Source organism: Petromyzon marinus, chromosome 33, assembly GCF_048934315.1.
Source record: "Petromyzon marinus isolate PM22_M1 ecotype Great Lakes invasive population chromosome 33, UKy_Petmar_22M1.pri1.0, whole genome shotgun sequence".
Lineage (NCBI taxonomy): Eukaryota > Metazoa > Chordata > Hyperoartia > Petromyzontiformes > Petromyzontidae > Petromyzon > Petromyzon marinus.
Window position 1 is genome coordinate 107,845 of NC_133699.1, and position 19,114 is coordinate 126,958.

Sequence of the window (19,114 nt, forward strand, 5' to 3'; positions counted from 1 at the left end):
CAACCTTTTGTCGATTCACTGCTGGATGAAGACTTCCTCACGCTGGATGGTCATGGGGGTTGTTTGTCCATACTTCACTACGCTGGTCAGTGCAGTTTGGGCCCAAGAATGGCTCAGATATCACTTTCAACTGACGTTAGTCATTGCCAAAAATTTTACTGAGGTTAATCAAGTTCATATGACGCGGCGTGCTAACCACAGTGCCAAAGTTCCATGTCCCACAAATACATCTGGGTGTGTAAAACAAATGAAAGTATTAATGCAAATTAATTAATTCGTTAGTTTAAAAAAAATACATATTCCGTTAGAAGACGCTCAAAACAGCGGCACTCAGAATGAACCCGAGGTTTTTTATCGGCATTTACACGTTCACATAAACCGCTGCCGGTAACGAGAAACTGTTCACAGATTTCTGAAATCCAATTAAAAGCAATCTCGTTATCTTGGTTCAATTTTGACTCAGAAAAAATAAATTGCAGCATGCCCAATCTGAAACTTGGCTTTGCGTACATCTGTCGGTGTTGGAATCATTACAGAGAAGAGTGAAATGATTCATCCTCGCCACGTTTTGATTAAGTGTCATGATATGGAGTCATTTTTATTCAAATAATGGATTCTCTTGTCTCATTAGCACAGCCTTGTTCATATTGTCTGTCTCAGAGGTTCATTCTTGTTTGTTCCGCTTCCGTTCCGTCAGCGTGAAGTGAACAAAAATAATTTGCATGAATTGCAAATAATCGATAGTTGCACGCGTGATTCTAAGCGTACTTCCTGGGCCATAATAATTCATTTTAACCCATGAATAGACGACACAATAACAACAATTATCTTGTCGTGAATAGATGCATTGATACACGCCGTACTACTCACTGCCAAATCGAAATAACTACAGCTAAAATAAAGCAAAGCGCACATTTCCAATGAACTTGCTGTTAGACATTTCTAAAAGAACCAACAGGACCGACGTGGTGGTAACGGCACTGAAGTTTGGGAGTTCAAGTACAAATAAGCACCACTTTGATACGTGTTCACAGTGATTGTGTAATATAGAGACAGACTGACCCCCACCATCGGAATGGAGAATGTCCGCTACTGGCTCGGGGTAAGTCAATACAGATGAGCAGCATCCCGCAGGTGACCGAGCAAGATATACTTTACTTTGATTTTGCTGCTGTATAAGTTTTAGCGGTTGTGCTATACACAGCTCTCCGATGTATTTTCGGGTTGTACCGAGCATTGTTTGGCGCGATGTCTGATGTTTCGCTACCATGTGCTGGGAGCTTCTTCATGAACTAAATTCGCAACAACACGTGCTAAAACCTCGAAACACACCTAAAAACTCTGACTTTGAATTGATACAGTACACAAATGTAATTTTTTTAGAAAAAAAATGAAACATTTCACTGGAGACACACTATAAGCCCATCTTAAACCTCAGAATGCTTTGTTAGACTCGTTTAACCAGTACAGTATTTTTGGCATCGGTATTCTAGGAACTCATTTGCTGGCCAGCCTTTTAAACTTTACAATTCCTTGTGGAGTAAACTACACCCGTCTTACAAGTCCCAAGCTCGCGTCCCTCCCGAAGGCTCATCGCGTGCAAGCGGCGAGTTACAGACGGATGCGCGTCGCTCCCGTGTTGATCCTCCCGCCTGGTTGAGCGCTGCGGTGCAAGCCCTCATATGCCGCAGCGTGAGTACAGGTTGCACGGTGTCTGACGCTGCTGGATGGGTAAACTCCCACGACGTCTCCTTCCTCTGCCCAAGCCCAGGTTCAAGAAGCCCATCTTCTCCTCTGCCAATGGCCGACTCACTCATTACTTTTAGGACCTCTACTTTACCTCCGTCTCAATTCCCCCTTTGCCCTGCAGCCTCCTTACCACCTCAATTTTTTTACAAAAAATAAGAACGACAAAAAACGCTCCAACCTTCCAAGTGCCACTCAATGACCATGCCCCTCCTACTTTTTGGGCGTTTTGAGATGCGGTTGCATGCAGACCTCCAATTAGGACGGTTGTATACGTATGATGCGAAAGAAGTTCAACATACATACAGACAATTTATAACTAAGAACTATGTTGTCTTATGAGACTTATGGCCTGGACAGGAGCATAATATATGGGCATATAAGAACATACCCTGGAGGTCTGTTATCAACCGCCCAAGAGCTGACACCTGGCACAAGGAAGGGAAGTGACGCCGAGGTGTGGTGGCATTAAGAGCACTTGGCCGTATTACGTTTTGACATTTTATTTCCTCAACCAACGATCTAGCAACTCTGCCGTCGGCACAAAGACGACAAAAATGAAACAAAACTGAAAAAGTGCGTGAAGCAGCATGAAGAAATGCATACTAGAATTCGCATTGAGAGACGGAAAGAGAACACATAGGTTAAAGACGTAATTTTTACTGTTAATAAACGTAAAAGTGGGGCTTGGGCAGGGCACACTGCAAGATGCAACGAAGGCCTCAGGAGCTTCTTCAGGAACTGAATCACTCGTGACATTTCTCATTTTACAAGTCTCATTCGTACAGCTTGGTTTACTCTATTCTTATAAAAGCAACACGAGCCTATTATTTGCCTATGAACCGATGAATGGATGCATCGTCACATGCCGAGTCTACACGATATATTGTTGCCATTATTATTGGAGAGGCACAATGTGTATTATGTATATTACTGTATAGTATTACGGTTACAGGAAGTTGCTTCTTGGCTGTAGAACTCGACCAAAGTGGGCTCTCGACTCAGAGTAGCCCTGCTGAGAGTGACAGCTGCTGACAGACAACTGTCAAGCCAAGAGAGTCCTCTTATGGTAGCCCAGCTTCAGCTGGCAAGGCAGGGGTCACATTCCAGAGCGTTTGGAGGGGAGTCTGTGCTGTATTGTGATGTGTGAGACGATACTGCAAGCCGCGATAGTCTTCCTTCCGACATTCGGAAGCCACTGGAGCTATGCACGTTTTAAAATCTTGATTGAAAACTCAATTCTTTAGAACTTATTTTTGTGTTTAGTTTGTTGTCCTTCCCCCTGCACCTCTGATTAGTGCAGTTGGCTATGTATATCGTGATATAAACAGTTTGAATTTTGCTTATAGTTCAATTTGGCTGAAGTTTTGCATTTCTCGTGCCTTTTGGATTCTGGATTGAAACTTTCCAATGAGTCATTTTAATTCCAGGATTGTAATTAAGAATAACACAATGAGTATTGACACTGAAATTATCAAAAAAAGTCTCAACCAAATAATTGATTGGGTTTTTTTAAATACTACATTGTAAAGGATTATTCATCAAAGTCAACATAATTTTATAAGATTAAATATGATTAAAATGCCTTCGTTAACCTGCTTAGAGACCATACAATTCCATTAATATATCATTTGCAAACATTGTTATTTGCCCAAATGGTGAAAATTACCAAGTCTCACAGGCAGGATTCGAAGGATGTGTCGCAAGGACAAGAATCGATCTGAATCGATGAACCGATGTGGTCTTCCACTCATGTAAAAGCAATGTGAACAGACTGGCATGGCGAGAGGGGTTGTTTGTGGTTGAATACATGTTGAGAGCCACCCCTCCCCCACCACCAAGGTCGATAGATGTTTGAATCTATAGGGGAAAAAATGTTGAATACAATTTCTGGAACTCGTGGAGCATACGATAAGCCCCACTTTAATTTACATTAATTACATTAATTTATAGTCACCATGACTACTTATAAGTCTAACATTGGACTGAAAAAACAATTCCACCATTAGGTTCAATTCACGTCTTTGTCACATTACTATGCCACACACTTGCTCAGTGCAGATCATTGTTTCAGTGACGTAATTTTTTTGATCAAATAAGTGCAAGGTTTTCACTAATGCGCGCCGACAGACCCTCTGTGTTATGATGCTTAACACATCTCTTGTGTTGTTGCATGTCAAGTTATCCGCAGCAGACAGCTGTAAAGAGATACAGGGAACGAACCGCGTGAAGAGCGCAAAGAGCTAAATCCAGACTGAACGAGACAGAGAAAAACAGAGCAAAATATACATCACAAGGCCAGCGCAAACATAGCATGAATGGTGGTGGTATTAAGGCTGAGAGGGTGGTGAATGCACGCTCGGGAGATCCGTAGACAAACAAAACCGCAGGGACAATGCATGCAGAGCAAGGCCAAAGACACTGATAAGCAGACTAGCAGCGGCAGACGAACACAAGGATGGGACAGACTATATAACCAGATAAACCCTTTAGTTGGGTGCATACGCTCCAATGGGGAAAATCAATGTAGGAGACTCGGTTATGTAAACAGAGCTACACAGGCACAATCACAGTTTGGTGCATACAAAGTATATGCAGAATACACACAGCGGCATAAACTTACTGCATGTACCACTGGAAAATACACAATCACGGATATACAGGGTGATCCATGGGCAACGCTTAAAGATACTGCAATGATTTATTGTGAAGCCTCTATGCGTCTCGCACCAACCTAAACGATAGGCACATTAGATCTGTGGATGCTCTCCTCTAAGATATCTAGCCATCACTTACGCAATATTCAGTCAGCTGTTGAGTAGAAAGGAAGAGAGAGGGGTCATTAGAAATCTGTGGTGTGTCTATAAATAGATCACCATGTGTATATCACGTACCAACGCTGCTTTGGAAGAACAGTCCAGTGTGTTACAGCATGATCGTAAAAGTCGGACAAATCAAATAACCTACACCAAGCAGTGCTAATGGAGCCGATACTTTATGCACTGCCGAGTGTGACTCTACAGAGCCCACTAAAGCGAGTAAATAGTACAAACCAGACAGGCCGGCTCACAAAGCAAGCCTCTACGTTTATGTACTGGCCAAGGGGATGTGGCACCGTGTCTCCAGAAGTCGCACAACACCGAGACTCAACAGTGTCGGCGACCAGGGTGATGACAATGATGGTGGCGATGGTCCCTGTTCACGAAGATGGCGGCGATGATAATGAATGCAGAGTTGATGAAGGTGTAAATGATGATGGATTTTACGATGACTGATGATGACGATGCCGCTCGGAGGGCCCCTCAAATGTGACCCCTAGAAAGTGAAGCCAATGACCCCAGTCATCCAGGCGTGCTCTGCGGATATGAGGCATCACTGGAAGGAGCAAGAAATTACTCCCTTATTATCCGTGTTTATAGGCAGCTGTACATGCATTTGGCTGCATGATATAAGGTCTGATGTATGTGTTGTTTAACTGCGATTTGTCAAACTATTGCAGGTCAAGGGCCAGTGGTTTAGTCATACTTCACCACGTTATCAGTGTGGGTTGGTGAAGGAGGGAGATATCCTGGGACCGATTCAGATATCACTCGGAGATTATTTTATGTGCAGCAGGAATCAAACACAGGTCGCTTGGTTCATAAAGCAGAGCTAACCAATCCGCCACCACTCCGCCCTGTTGTATTGTATGTTACTCTCAGTAAATGTTATAAATTGTATTTTACCTACAATACACAATGCATACACCCTAGTATTAATATAGTTGAATTATGAAATCTGGGCAGAAAATATTTTACTTGGAAGCCTCAATATTACGATAACCATTTTTTTTGCAAGAACAGAAAAATAAAAAAATCCCAATCTATTTTTCAAGGGCATCTTTGTAGAATATTGGAACGCTGAGTCTATACATCTATGCATGAATTATATATCCTGCCAAGAGGTTTCAATACGACCAGGGTTTAGTTTACTGTATTACAAGAGGGCATATGTATATTGTAATATTAAACAGGAAAATAAGGTAGTGGATTCAAATAAAATAAAAACTCATGAAGTAAAAGGAGTTTCCCGCTGGAGCACATATCTCTTGCATACACCTCTCGAAGCCAGTGGTAGTAAAAATTCTATACTCCAATGCAAGGGGCAAGTCACAGCGGTACCTATTTTACCAACCCCAGAGGTATGATAGCCGGAATCAACACCCCTGTCTCGGGTTTGCACTCACAACCTCCTGATTTGCAGGCCCGAGATTCCTACCACATAACTGTGCTAGCCCCCACCCGTCCCTGCACGCCACCCCCCCTCTCCCCCGTGAACTCCTGCAGCCACGACTCGACAAACTCCTCCCCCCCCTTTCCCCCCTCCCCTCCCGTGCCTATATAAAGCCACAACAGCAGATCATTTTCTCACCTGAAGACGGACGCTTGTGTTGCGACCGAAACGTCGTGTTTTCTTTAGTTATTTTTTCTATCTACGTGACTTTACCGAAAGAACCAGAGAGTATGGTGATGTCATGAACTAGAAGAGTCCTGCGGCCACCGACACCCATGTATAAAATCATGTCATAATAAAGGCATTCCCGAGGAATTCCATTTGTGTGGTGGAAGCTTTGAGAAGTGAGAGAGGGGGGTGGTGTTGGACTAATTTCCAAATTTGAGGGGGCACAATCTTCCTCTAGACCAGGGGTCACCAAACTTTTTTCACAGCGGGCCGGATAACTGATAGAATGACGATCGCGGCCGCATAAACATTCTGTTCAATACTTGGGGGCGGGAAAGATGCGTATTTGTGTGTGTTGCCATGGAAACCATGGTAACGTGTTGCCGTGACGTTGCCATGGAAACCATGGTAACGTCAGAGCGTAGGCGGAGCTACCACGAGCCGGGGAAGGACTTGGGATGGCGCGAAATAAGCAAACATTACAATAAACAACAAAATCAAGATACAATAATAAAAAAAATTAAAATAGTAAATTTAAGGCACATAACAGTAAGGAGGTCTCCGCACGCGTGAAAATCTCCTAGTATTCTAAACATAATATTTAAATTTAAATTGTACCACAACGTCTCGTGTTCCATACGTTTTATCAACCAAATTCAAGTACCGTCGGCGGGCCTGATGGACTGACGTCGCGGGCCGGAGTTTGGTGACCCCTGCTCTAGACCAGCAGCAAATAGCTTGATCATATGGCACAGGTAGCTGGAGAAGACTTATTCCCAAGGTTGACAGTGGGGGGGGGGGGGGGGGTGTTCTTTCTCGCTAAATGTGTAGCCCCTGAATTTAATATATCTGCTGTTAAACAGACAGGAACATCAGCCTCTTTTCTAGATTTAAAGCTTTCGTGACTGCTAGGATCCATACTCTTTGGTTCTATTGGGTAAAGTCACGTAGGTAAAAAATAAAATAGCAAAAATCACGTTTCGGCCACAACACAAGTGGCCTTCATCAGGTGAAGGGACGAGACTGTCTGGAGGACAGCGCTGGAGTGAAAAAAAGCCACGTTCAGATCACGACCTTTAAGCTGTGTGAGAAGAAACAAAGCGCCTCATCGAGACGCTGACCTTCCTCAAAAGATGCCGCGATCACAAGGTAATACCCATCGCTTTCACACTCACTTCTGCTGCTGTATCTTCTCCGAATTCTAAACCGATTCTGCTTATTTTTAAATTATATCTTAAAGCTATTTTATATTCGATATTTATTTAATTTTATATACTTCAGCCCCTTAGTGTTAGACTTTTAACTCTTATTATAGTAAGACTTGTTTAAAACTTATTTAAGATTTTAGATTCCTATATGTTGAATGTATGCACCATCCTGCCAAAGTAAATTCCGTGTCGGTGTGAACTTACATGGCGAATAAAACCCTTTCTGATTCTGATTAAGGCCAGCCTATCTTTAATCTCAGAGAGGATAAGGCTACTCCGATTTGAACTCGATACTTTAGACAGGACTCTCCTTCAAGCTCATTTAATGTTAACACAAAAAATGTCACCTTCTGATTGGAATCACGTAGACAACATGACTGCTTCTTCAGCTGAGTCACTGTCAGTCAAATGTAAAGCTAACCTGATTTCTAAATTCACCCACCTATCAAAGAAAAACGCAGTTCCACATATAACAAAACTAGATGTTAACAAAATCGTCATTAATCAGAGTAGCACCCCGATTTCGGACAATCTGAAAACAGTACAGGCTAGGGGACTAAATTTTGCTGTCATCCCAAAACACATACCAGTAGATGATATCATCTCTCAGGTCGATGTAGCCCTCAAAGGCGTAGGACACATCCAAGCAGACGTTGTGAGAGCTGAAATAGCCACTATTCTTAAGAATGCTAAGAAACTCATTAGTAACATCAGCAAAAATGAACGCTCTGAACTCGCGAATTTAAAAAACAGAAGTGATATAGTCATCCTCTCAGCCGATAAAGGCAACGCTACTGTTATTATGGATAAAGATTCATACAACAACAAAATCCAGAATCTGCTCAACGATGGAAGTTACTCAAAAATAAAAAATGATCCTACTAATAGCCTAGCGATAAAAACCAACAAGATCATCACAAGTTCGACCTCCTTAATCGACCCAACTAAACGTCCCTCCCTAAAACCTTCTGCTGCAAGACCCCCTAGATTATATGGTCTTCCCAAGATTCATAAAGAAGGCACCCCATTACGACCCATCGTATCCACGATCAACTCCCCTACCTATAGACTAGCCCGTTTCCTGTCAGATACCTTGCTGCCTTTCACTGGCAAGACCGCCTCAGCAGTACTTAACTCAGCCCAATTGGTCTCTATGGTCAAAGACGTTGTACTGTCCCCTGACGATATCCTTGTCAGCTTTGATGTGGTCTCTTTGTTCACCAAGGTCCCAGAACCTGATACCATTGAAATAATTGAAAATTTGGTCCAACATGGATTAGACCCCGACACACCTGCACTGGTTAGGCACTGCCTCAACAATACCTACTTTACTTGGAATGGCTCCTTCTACAAACAAAATGAGGGTACCCCCATGGGATCCCCCTTATCACCAGTGATAGCCAATATTTTCATGGAGAAATTTGAATCAGACGCCATCCACACTTCCACCCTCAGACCTTCCCTGTGGAAGAGATATGTGGATGACACTTTCGTCATTTGGCCACATGGCCTCCCAGCTCTGAACGTTTTCCTACACCACATCAATTCCAGACATCCCGCCATCAAATTCACCATGGAAGTGGAGAAAGATGGCAAGCTACCATTCTTAGATGTTCTGTTTGAGAGGAGACCTGATGGCTCATTGGGGCATTCTGTCTACAGGAAACCCACCAACACAGATTCCTACTTGAAACCTGATTCCCACCACCACCCAGCCCAAAAAAATTATCTCATCAAAACTTTATACCAAAGGGCTCATTGCATTTCGGACCAACACCACCTGACCAGTGAATTAAAACATGTACACCTGTCCCTCAAAAGGAATGGTTACTCTGACCGTACCATCTGCCAAGCTGTTTCTCCCTCCATACAGAAACAACCACTTGATACTCCGGTCAAAACCATCACACTACCATATATAGCAGGCATTACTAAAAAGATTTCCAAAATTCTAAACAAACACAAGATCCAGGTCCGGTTCAATACAGTACACAAAATTCGTGATCTGATCCCATCCGTGAAGGATGTCATTCCTGACTTACAGTACCCCGGGGTTTACAAATTGAGTTGTACCTGCGGTGATTGCTATATCGGGGAGACAAAACGACATGTCTCTGACCGAATTCGCGAGCACAAATCAGATTTGAAACACGGCAAAACGAATTCTTCTGCTGTGGCTGATCACTGTTACAACGCTGTGGGTGATCACGATATAATTTTCTCCGATACCAAGGTTCTTTTCAAACCCACGGGTTTTTATCAGAGATTTGTTCACGAGGCAATTCAGATCTACAAACACAGACACAATTTCAACCGAGAAGATGGTTTCAAATTAAGCAACCATTGGAAAGATGTTCTAAATCGAACTAAACATTAAACTAATTTCTATGGTACAGTATATTTTTCAAGTAGTGGTACCCCAAACTTTTGCAGCTCTTATAAATTCCCTTTTCACCCCATCAATAGGTAAACTCCCCCCCCCCCCGCGCCAAACGGCAAGTCCACCGGCACGTACACCACCTCTTTTCTAAAATCGGCCAATCAAATGCTAATTTTTATGCTAATTTCTTTGTCAGGATACCTTGTTTGCTCGCACACAGTTTAAGATCCGTGGTCTGAGCGTGGTTGTGTTTCGCTAAATTCTCCTGTTTGATTTGTACTAGGTGCCTCGGTGAATGTATATGCTCTGACTTTAACATAGCTATTTCTGTGACCAGTTACAAGCTAATTACTCAGCTATTTCAATGCTAAATTCTATGCTAATTCCTTTGTCAAGGAGTGTCTCTGCAGATGTGTATACTTTAACTTAGCTATTTCAATGAGCCATTTCAATGCTAAATTATATGCTAATTCCTTTGTCAAGGCGCTTTGTTTCTTCTCACACAGCTTAAAGGTCGTGATCTGAACGTGGCTTTTTTTCACTCCAGCGCTGTCCTCCAGACAGTCTCGTCCCTTCACCTGATGAAGGCCGCTTGTGTTGTGGCCGAAACGTCGTGATTTTTATTTTATTTTTTACCTACGTGACTTTACCCAATAGAACCAAAGAGTATCAGCCTCTTTCTTTATGGACATAGCATGAAGATTTCCCCAGAAGGGTTTGACATAAGTTACAAGGGATATAAAACATATTTTGAGAAAAACTCCATCTTTATTTCAAAATCACCACGTTGTGTATATCACATCAGTGTCTGCATATTGCCCACATCAGAACGTATCATTTTGCTATGACTTTGAACGAATAGAGACAAACCCTGCCCACTTAGCCTGGATCGACGACCACGACAAGTGCACTTAGTATCCACCTATTATGGCCACTAAGGCACTCGGTGGGGTGGTGGGGGCAGTACGGTTCATGTTCACCATACGCCTCCTCAGGGAATTAAACCAGGTACTGCACGTTTGAGTCGAGGACGGTGGCGTAGTGTGGTTGGCACGGGCCCTGGTACAAGGACTTAAATGGTGATCCGTGTACAATTTCCCCCCCTCTTCATAGCCCGGTGATCGGGGCCCTCCAGCCCGGGGTACCTGGTGCAATTGCACCGCCTGTACACTCGATAGCTACGCCACTCCTGAAATGAACATCCAAACAAGGTTCAGATGATGTTTGTTGTGGGTCAAATGAATCATGGCCAAATTTGAACCCAGGTTATTGAATTGTAGCCACTGTGTAAGCTACGATAGCACCACTTCGCATTTACAGTATACATACAAAAATAAACATCCTTAGCTTTAGAAGCCTCAAATGGCAAGTGCTGATAGCGAGCACCTATTAAGAATGGCACAGCACACAATGTGGATGGGTATGACTTTCATCGCATGTGGCTACCTTAATATTCCCAGTTCACCTTTGTCTGCAGACCACACAAGGTGTGTAATTTTAAGGCGGATGCTAACCTTGGAAAAGCCCAGGACAAGTTCAGGCACTATTTGCCATTGATATTAGCTGTGCCCAGGATCTAACTCGGGTAACATGTGCCACCATTTGTCATAGAGATTTAACAACTTTGCATTCATAGGTCGCTTACATTGCCACAGTAACTAAAAGCACATTACATCTCATCTCAACCATTTCAATGCCCTGCTGCAGCACTGGCCTGCAAAAAGCATTAGTCTGCCAGTAGGAACGTGAAATTAAATAATTTGACACTATATTAAGATATTTTTCCCCCAATTTTTTCAATAGCCTTTTTCAAGCAAAAACAAAAACAATAACTGAGTGCCTATTTCATAATCAGCAACAAAGAACCAAGTTCGATTTGTACATTCCTCTACTTGTTCTGTATGGATTCCCTCTGGGTTCTCCGGTTTCCCCCCATAGCCAAATACATACAACAATGTCAATGGTATTGATCCATCATCCCAATGCAGAATCCTCCCTAAAAATATTCTTCAGGTTTCAGTGTGAATTTCCTGGATAAACGAGTGATGAATTACCATCGTTATCAACTTTACTATTAATTAATCTGGCTGGCCACGCCGAGTTTTCCAGTTTGCACAGCGGCGCTAGATTTGTCACAGCAGCGCTAGATTTGTCACAGTTGTCACGGGCGATCGAGACGGTGCAAGCTGGCGGCAGCTGCAGCCCAATCGCCTTCGCCGTGACAATGCGGCCCACGCGGACCGCATAATGAGATCATGGTGCACATCCTCCGAGGCGCTTCGTGTGCATGGCTCAGCGATAAAGGAGCTCATTGAAGGCAACCTTGTGAAGTGCACTCACTCCAGAATGAGATTATATATAAATAACATCCCTCCCTAATTTCTTAATAAACTGTTTTAATCAGTAACAATAACCATATGTCTATTATATCATCTGACGAAAATTAACAACAACAACAAAAATGGGTCGCTGTAAAAACAGCATCCGCTCGGCGGTAACGTTACACTTGCTAAAATCGCTGAAATCCGGACAAGCGGCTGAGAAACGTTTGAAACAAGGTCGAGGATTGAGCTGGGGAGTCTGGCAGCAGCGCAGGTGGACGTAATTAGGGCTGGGTGGGCGTGTAGAGGCCGACCCTGCTGTCTGGCCAAGAGTAAATTTGTGGAGTGTGGAGGCAGAAAGGAGTGGGGTGTAGGCGGTGCTGGGGTCGGCGGTTTAAAAGGCCTTGACGCGCAGCGTTTGATTCGTGTGTTCACCAGTTCGTGACCCAACCTTAACAGCAGCTCCTTGGAGTCCTTGGCGGGAATGCAGACGCGGGGCAGTTATGAAGCGCCGACATCTGGCTCAATGCCATCAGCACGAGCTAGCTCTGCTTAAGTTTAATAATAATCATAATAATAATCATCAAGGTCCTTTACCTGTTATTGAGCAGGATTGCAATACATCTTCTTTGGTTCTTTCGGTAAAGTCACGTAGAATGAGAATAAAATAATAAATTGATAAAATAAAATAACACAATAATATTCTCACGACGTTTTGGCCACAACACAAGCGGCCTTCATCAGGTGAAGGGACGAGACTGTCTGGTAGGACAGCGCTGGAGTGAAAGAGCCACGTTCAGATCACGACCTTTAAGCTGTGTGAGATGAAACAAAGCGCCTTGACAAAGGAATTAGCATATAATTTAGCATTGAAATGGCTGAGTGATTAGCTTGTGACTGATCTGAACGTGGCTCTTTCACTCCAGCGCTGTCCTACCAGACAGTCTCGTCCCTTCACCTGATGAAGGCCGCTTGTGTTGTGGCCGAAACGTCATGAGAATATTATTGTGTTATTTTATTTTATCAATTTATTATTTTATTCTCATTCTACGTGACTTTACCGAAAGAACCAAAGAAGATGAATCATTGCAGTCACGAAAGTTTTAAATCGAGATTGCAATACAGTTTGAACGCTCAATTCGCAATCGGAATGTTTCAAATTAGTCCCGATAAAATGGAATTTCCATTCCTAGCTCAGGGCTACCATCAGAGATGAGTGCCTCCCCCATGACTTGTGAGAACTTGTGACATGGCTCTGAATTGTGACTTTTGAATATTTAACCAGGAAACCCTTGCTGAATATTCAACATGTTTCTAAAAGAGGTTCTTCTCTCCCCTGCTTGGGAAGTTTGGACAACTTTATTTTGAGTTGTGAGAATTATATACCGCGAAACCGAGATAAAATACAGGCATAGGAGAGAACACTCTATCCTATTTAACCTACATTTTTTCAAAAATATTTCAAAGTAAGGCCCACTGAGCTATTTAGCTTTTTTTAGAAGTGACCTAGCCATAATGTTAGCTCAACGAAGTGGCTTATCACGTGGAAATGTAGACAACCAAATATTCTAAACGAACGTTGATCTAAATGTGGAAGGAAAAACCAGAGGACCTGGAGACAAATACACGCGACCACGGGGAGAGAGACACACAAACTCCAAATATACAGTCGTCAGTGTCGGAATCGAACTCATGACCTCCTGTCTTCCAGGCGAGGTAGTTAACATCTTGCCACCGTTACGCCACTCAAACCTCACACCGAGAACGTGCGAGACATCGCGACAGGCACCACCTCACTGCCAGCTAGTTGGACGCCTCCAGCACACCGTGACTCCATAGTGATGTTGCCGCAATGCAGCTTTTAAATTCCTGGATTGTAGAGGCGTGTGGGCCAGGGGAGTATGAGTAAAGTTCTTAAGCAAATATCCTTCTCATAAGCACACAGCACAGCTAAAAAACCAACAAAGTCCTGCCCAGCACTCACGCAAATGCCTTTTGCCAAATACCAAGATTAAAATTAAACTCTTCTTGGACAGAGTAAGTAACTAGAGAGCAGCCCATTCCATTAAAAGGACGCTTAATTTACCTGTCATAGGTGACTGGTGAGTGTCTGATGAGTGTCAGGTGTTACGTGAATGGTGAGTGTCTAGTGAGGGTCAGGCAGGTGAGGAGTGTGTGGTGACCGAGTGTTACCACTTGGCACCAGTCATGTATAGTTCTGTATATGCACCAGTAATGTATAGGCACCAATCATGTATACCCACCATTAATATACAGTCATGTAAAGGCACTAATCATGAATAATTAATCATTCATAGGCACTAGAAATGTATAGTAAGGAATAGGCACGGGTCATGTATAGCCTCCAGTAATGTATATAAATGTATATACACCAGTTAAATACAATAATGTATATGCATCAATAATATACGATGATGTATGGGTCACATTGCTGAAAGTAGTGCACTAGCACGTTTCGCGCAGCACCACTCATTACACTTAGCGGGCAGTCGCGGTTCTTATGACCTCACCTAGCCATCATAGCTCAGGCATGTCAGATTCAATCCCACAGTTCAATTTATTTTTGTGGTCAGAATGATTCCTCACCGAACCTTGCATAATGGAAATGACTGAAGTTAATCCTGTGAAATACTCGACAAACTAATCCATAATAGTTTTTTTGGGAAAGATCGCATAAATATAAATGTGTCGTTAAACCCGCCACCACCCGACACAGCCAATTAGTAAGGTTTGTCACGTAAACAGAACGTGCCAATTCGTTACTAGTACAGCACACCGGTGTGTTGGAGAGCAAAGCCACAATATTTAAAATCTGAGTACGACGTTTCACCAGTAGTTAGAACTAGCTTCATCACGCGGACAGCCATATTTGTGGATGAATCCTCCTGTTTCGTTCATTATATACAGAGGGATAGATGTGATGACGTCACTTGTGAGCCCTTCACGTGCAAAGTGGGGGAGGGGGGATTAATTAATGTATATAAATAACAATAGGCATCCATTACCGGTTGGATTATGCATATGGTAATCAATCAAAATGATGCATGCACATTATTGATGCACATTGGTCTTGTACTTCCTGTCGTTAGTGTGCACTAAAATAGCAGTACCTGTTATTGTCTTCACACACGTAATCCCCATTGATGCATGGTGATCTGTATAGGCATGCATTTAAACAATGTATTATTTATAATAAAGGTTTTTGGGTTAGATCGCATAAGTATAAATGTGTCATAACCCTCCACCACCCGACACATCCAATTAGTAAGGGATTTGTCACATAAACAATACACCTAATAGTTACTACTTCAGCCCACCAGTGTGTTGGAGAGTAAATCCACAACATATACAATTTGAGTACGACGTTTCTCTGGTAATTACATCCAGCATCATCGGGCGATTTGCCAGAATAGTGAAGCAATCCACCTGCTTCCAGTCTGAAATACAGCAGGACGAAGTCATCACTGAACCCAATCAGGTACAGAGATCAGAGGCGGAGGAGGGGTTATTGCAATTATATAATAGATTAGTAATCCGTTAATTCGTATGTTTCCTCAATAAGGAATTGTAATTGTAAGATGTATTACTTAATAATATGCTTCCAGGCCGCACTAAGTCTGTAGCTGTCCAAGCGGTTAAAATTATATTTGTATTTCTCTCAATTTCAATGGAATCTCGAATTAGTCTTGGCCAGTAGTAACTAGTTTGCACAGAGCTTCAACATTATCAAAGTCAATTGAGTGCCCCTGTTGGCACGCGTATTCTGCCACGGCCCACAGTTGTATTCAGACAAACTAAGCTCATAAAGATAATCAATTAGCGCTCTTGTTTATTCAGGAAAGACACACTGAGCCGTAAGACTAATTTTCAGGAGGGTCCTGCATGTTGATGTTTGGAAAATGTTTGTATATATGTATGTTGAACTTCTTTCTACCGTCTGTAACCAACCGTGCTAATTGGAGGTGGGGGAAGGACAATAAACTAAACACAAAAAGCAGTTCTAAAGAAATTAGTTTTCAATCTAGATTTTAAATAATGCCATTTATAAATATTTGGCATTTGGAAATAAAGTGGAGTGTCCAGAGAAAACCCACGAGCATGAGGGGTTAAGAATCACAGCCCCACACAAATATATGAAAATGATCCATTGCTGTACTGCCATATACTAACCACCCCACAGCCCAAGCCTACAACACCTGGTATTGCCAGCAGTCTCCCAGCTAAGTATCAACGAGGCTCACTCCTAATTTGGCTTCTGCAATATTACGAGACTGGGTGCAGAGTTATTTGATTGTGGAATTGAAAATACAGGATTCGACAATGTTTTATACTCAAGGTCTCTTGTGGCCAACCCTGCATACCACTCCGCTGCGGCCACCCATCCTTATTGGTCAAATATAAGCCAACATGAAGGGTCCCTAAGGGCCGATGTAACACAGACGTACGCTGCGTTGTATTGTCTTCTGTTTGTATTCTTTGGTTCTTTCGGTAAAGTCACGTAGATAGAAAAATAATAATAAAATAAAGTGAATAAAAAATTATTAAAATAATAAACCATTAATGTAGACTGTAGCCTGGTTCTTAATCGGAGTGAGTGTACTGGCAATCTATAATGTAGACTGTAGCCTGGTTATTAAGTTTAGTGAGTATACCGGCAGTATATTGTGTAGACTGTAGTAATGGTTAGTAAGCTGGGTTAGCGTACTGGCAGTCTATAATGTAGACTTATTCTTGGTTCTTTCAGTGATAAAAAATAAAGATGAAAATAAAAAACAAGAAACACAATTTTGATTTAAAGCTTTCGTGACTGCAGGGATTCATATTCTTGGTTCTTTCGGTAAAGTCACGTAGAAGGGAAACAATGAAATAATAAAAATATAAAACAATAAAATTATCACGACGTTTCGACTGCAACACAAGCAATCATCATCAGGTGTGAAAACCACAGCAAGAAAATTTGAAAAAAGTGGCGTTTTTTTTTACGTTAGTACCACGGAGAGTGATTTGGCAGTTATTCAGATGGACGAGTCCATCTATGTTCGGAAAAGAGGAGGGGGGAAACGAAAATAATGGATGCGGTCTGAAAGCCACCATAAGCGTGAACAATCAATTAAGACCCGAAATGGTTTATGAAATCCTTCCAATGATTACTAAGCCAGAATCCATCTTCCCGGTTGAAATTGTTTCTGTTTGTATATGTGGATAGCCTCATGAACGAATCTCTCATGGTAGCCAGATAGCTTGCAAAGAACCTCTGTCTTGGAGAAGTCAATGTCATGTGAGCCTACTGAATTATAACAGTGATCTGCCACGGCCGAGGTGTTGGTCCTACCGTGTTTTAGGTCTGCTTTGTGTTCACGAATGCGGACCGAGACATGTCGTTTGGTTTCTCCAATATAACTACTACCGCAGAGGCAACTTAGTTTGTAGACACCAGGGTACTGTATGTCCGGAATCACATCTTTTACCGATGTAATGTGTTGAATCGGACCCAGATCTTATGTTTATTCAAGACTTTGGAGATCTTTTTTGTGATCCCCGCAATGCAGGGTAAAGTGATGGTTTTGAAAGGCTCCTCAAGAGGGTCCTTCTTCATGGTTGGAGTGATAGCTTTGCAGATTGTGTAGTCAGAGTAACCATTAGCCTTAAGAGCTTGGTGTACGTGCTTGAGTTCACTGGCTATGTGTTCCTGGTCGGATATGCATTGGGCTCTATGGTACAGAGTCTTGATGAGGGAATTCTTCTGGGATGGATGGTAGTGGGAATCCGATTTCAGGTAAGCATCCGTATGGGTAGCTTTCCTGTAGACAGAGTGGCTCATTGAACAATAATATTCTCACGTCGTGAGAATATTATTGTGTTATTTTATTTTATCAATTTATTATTTTATTCTCATTCTACGTGACTTTACCGAAAGAACCAAAGAAGACAGATGGACTCGTCCATCTGAATAACTGCCAAATCGCTCTCCGTGGTGCTAACGTTAAAAAAAACGCCACTTTTTTCAAATTTTCTTGCTGTGGTTTTCACACCTGATGATGATTGCTTGTGTTGCAGTCGAAACGTCGTGAGAATTTTATTGTTTTATATTTTTATTATTTTATTGTTTCCCTTCTACGTGACTTTACCGAAAGAACCAAGAATATAAAAAAAACACAATGTTTCGATCACAACACAAGCGATCGTCTTCAGGAGGAAAGCGGGAGATGGTCACCTAAGACAACCGTTTATAAAGGTTTCAAAAATGGGTGTGGCACAAGAGCAAGTGCTCCTGCGGCGCAACGAAGTGGGCGGGACATATGTGCCCTGGGGTCAGAGAGCACCAATGTGAAGCACGGAGCATGCAGTGCCACAAAATGTCTCGGTGTCAGAATGAAGTAGGCGGGGCACATGTGCCCTGGGGAAAGACAACAAGAAAACGACACAAATCAAGTCATGACGACCTGTGCTCCCCCGACGAGAGAACACAAATCAAGTCACGACCCAAAGTGGTTGATGACATCTTTCCAATGATTGCTGAGTTCATAACCATCCTCTCGGTTGAAATTGTGACTGTGTCTGTATAATGGATGGCTTCATGAACAAATCTTTGTTGATCACCAGTGGGCTTGCAAAGTACCACTGTCTTAGAGAAATAAATTTCGTGTGAGCCAGCCGCATTAAAATAATGATCAGCCACGGCAGAAGTATTGGTCCTACCATGTTCCAAATCTGCCTTATGCTCACGAACACGGTCCGAGACATGTCGCTTAGTTTCCCCAATGTAACTGCTGCCACAGATGAAACTTAGTTTGTAGATGCCGGGATATTGCATGTCAGGAAGCCTGTCCTTCACAGATGGGATCAGATCACGCATTTTATGTACTGTGTTAAATCGGACCTGGATCTTGTGTTTGTTCAAATATTTTTGGTTACCCCTGCTATGTATGGAAAGGTGATGGTTTTGATTGGATCCTCAGATGGCTCCTTCCTCGCGGTTTGGTTGATGGCTTTACGGA

At 42.6% G+C, this 19,114-nt stretch overlaps 1 protein-coding gene across 7 annotated transcripts in view; it reads right to left on the minus strand.

Moving 5' to 3' along the window:
* LOC116948260 (signal-induced proliferation-associated 1-like protein 2) overlaps positions 1–19,114 on the minus strand; it is a 154,617-nt gene that overhangs the window by 82,584 nt on the left and 52,919 nt on the right. Inside the window, exon 1 of one of the 7 annotated variants that reach the window (XM_076071403.1) lies at positions 5–5,996. The exons of the other annotated variants lie outside the window; for them this stretch is intronic. The gene's annotated coding sequence lies outside the window, so the exon portion shown is untranslated. Of the gene's footprint in view, positions 1–4; positions 5,997–19,114 lie in introns of those variants that run through there. 7 annotated transcript variants of the gene reach the window in all.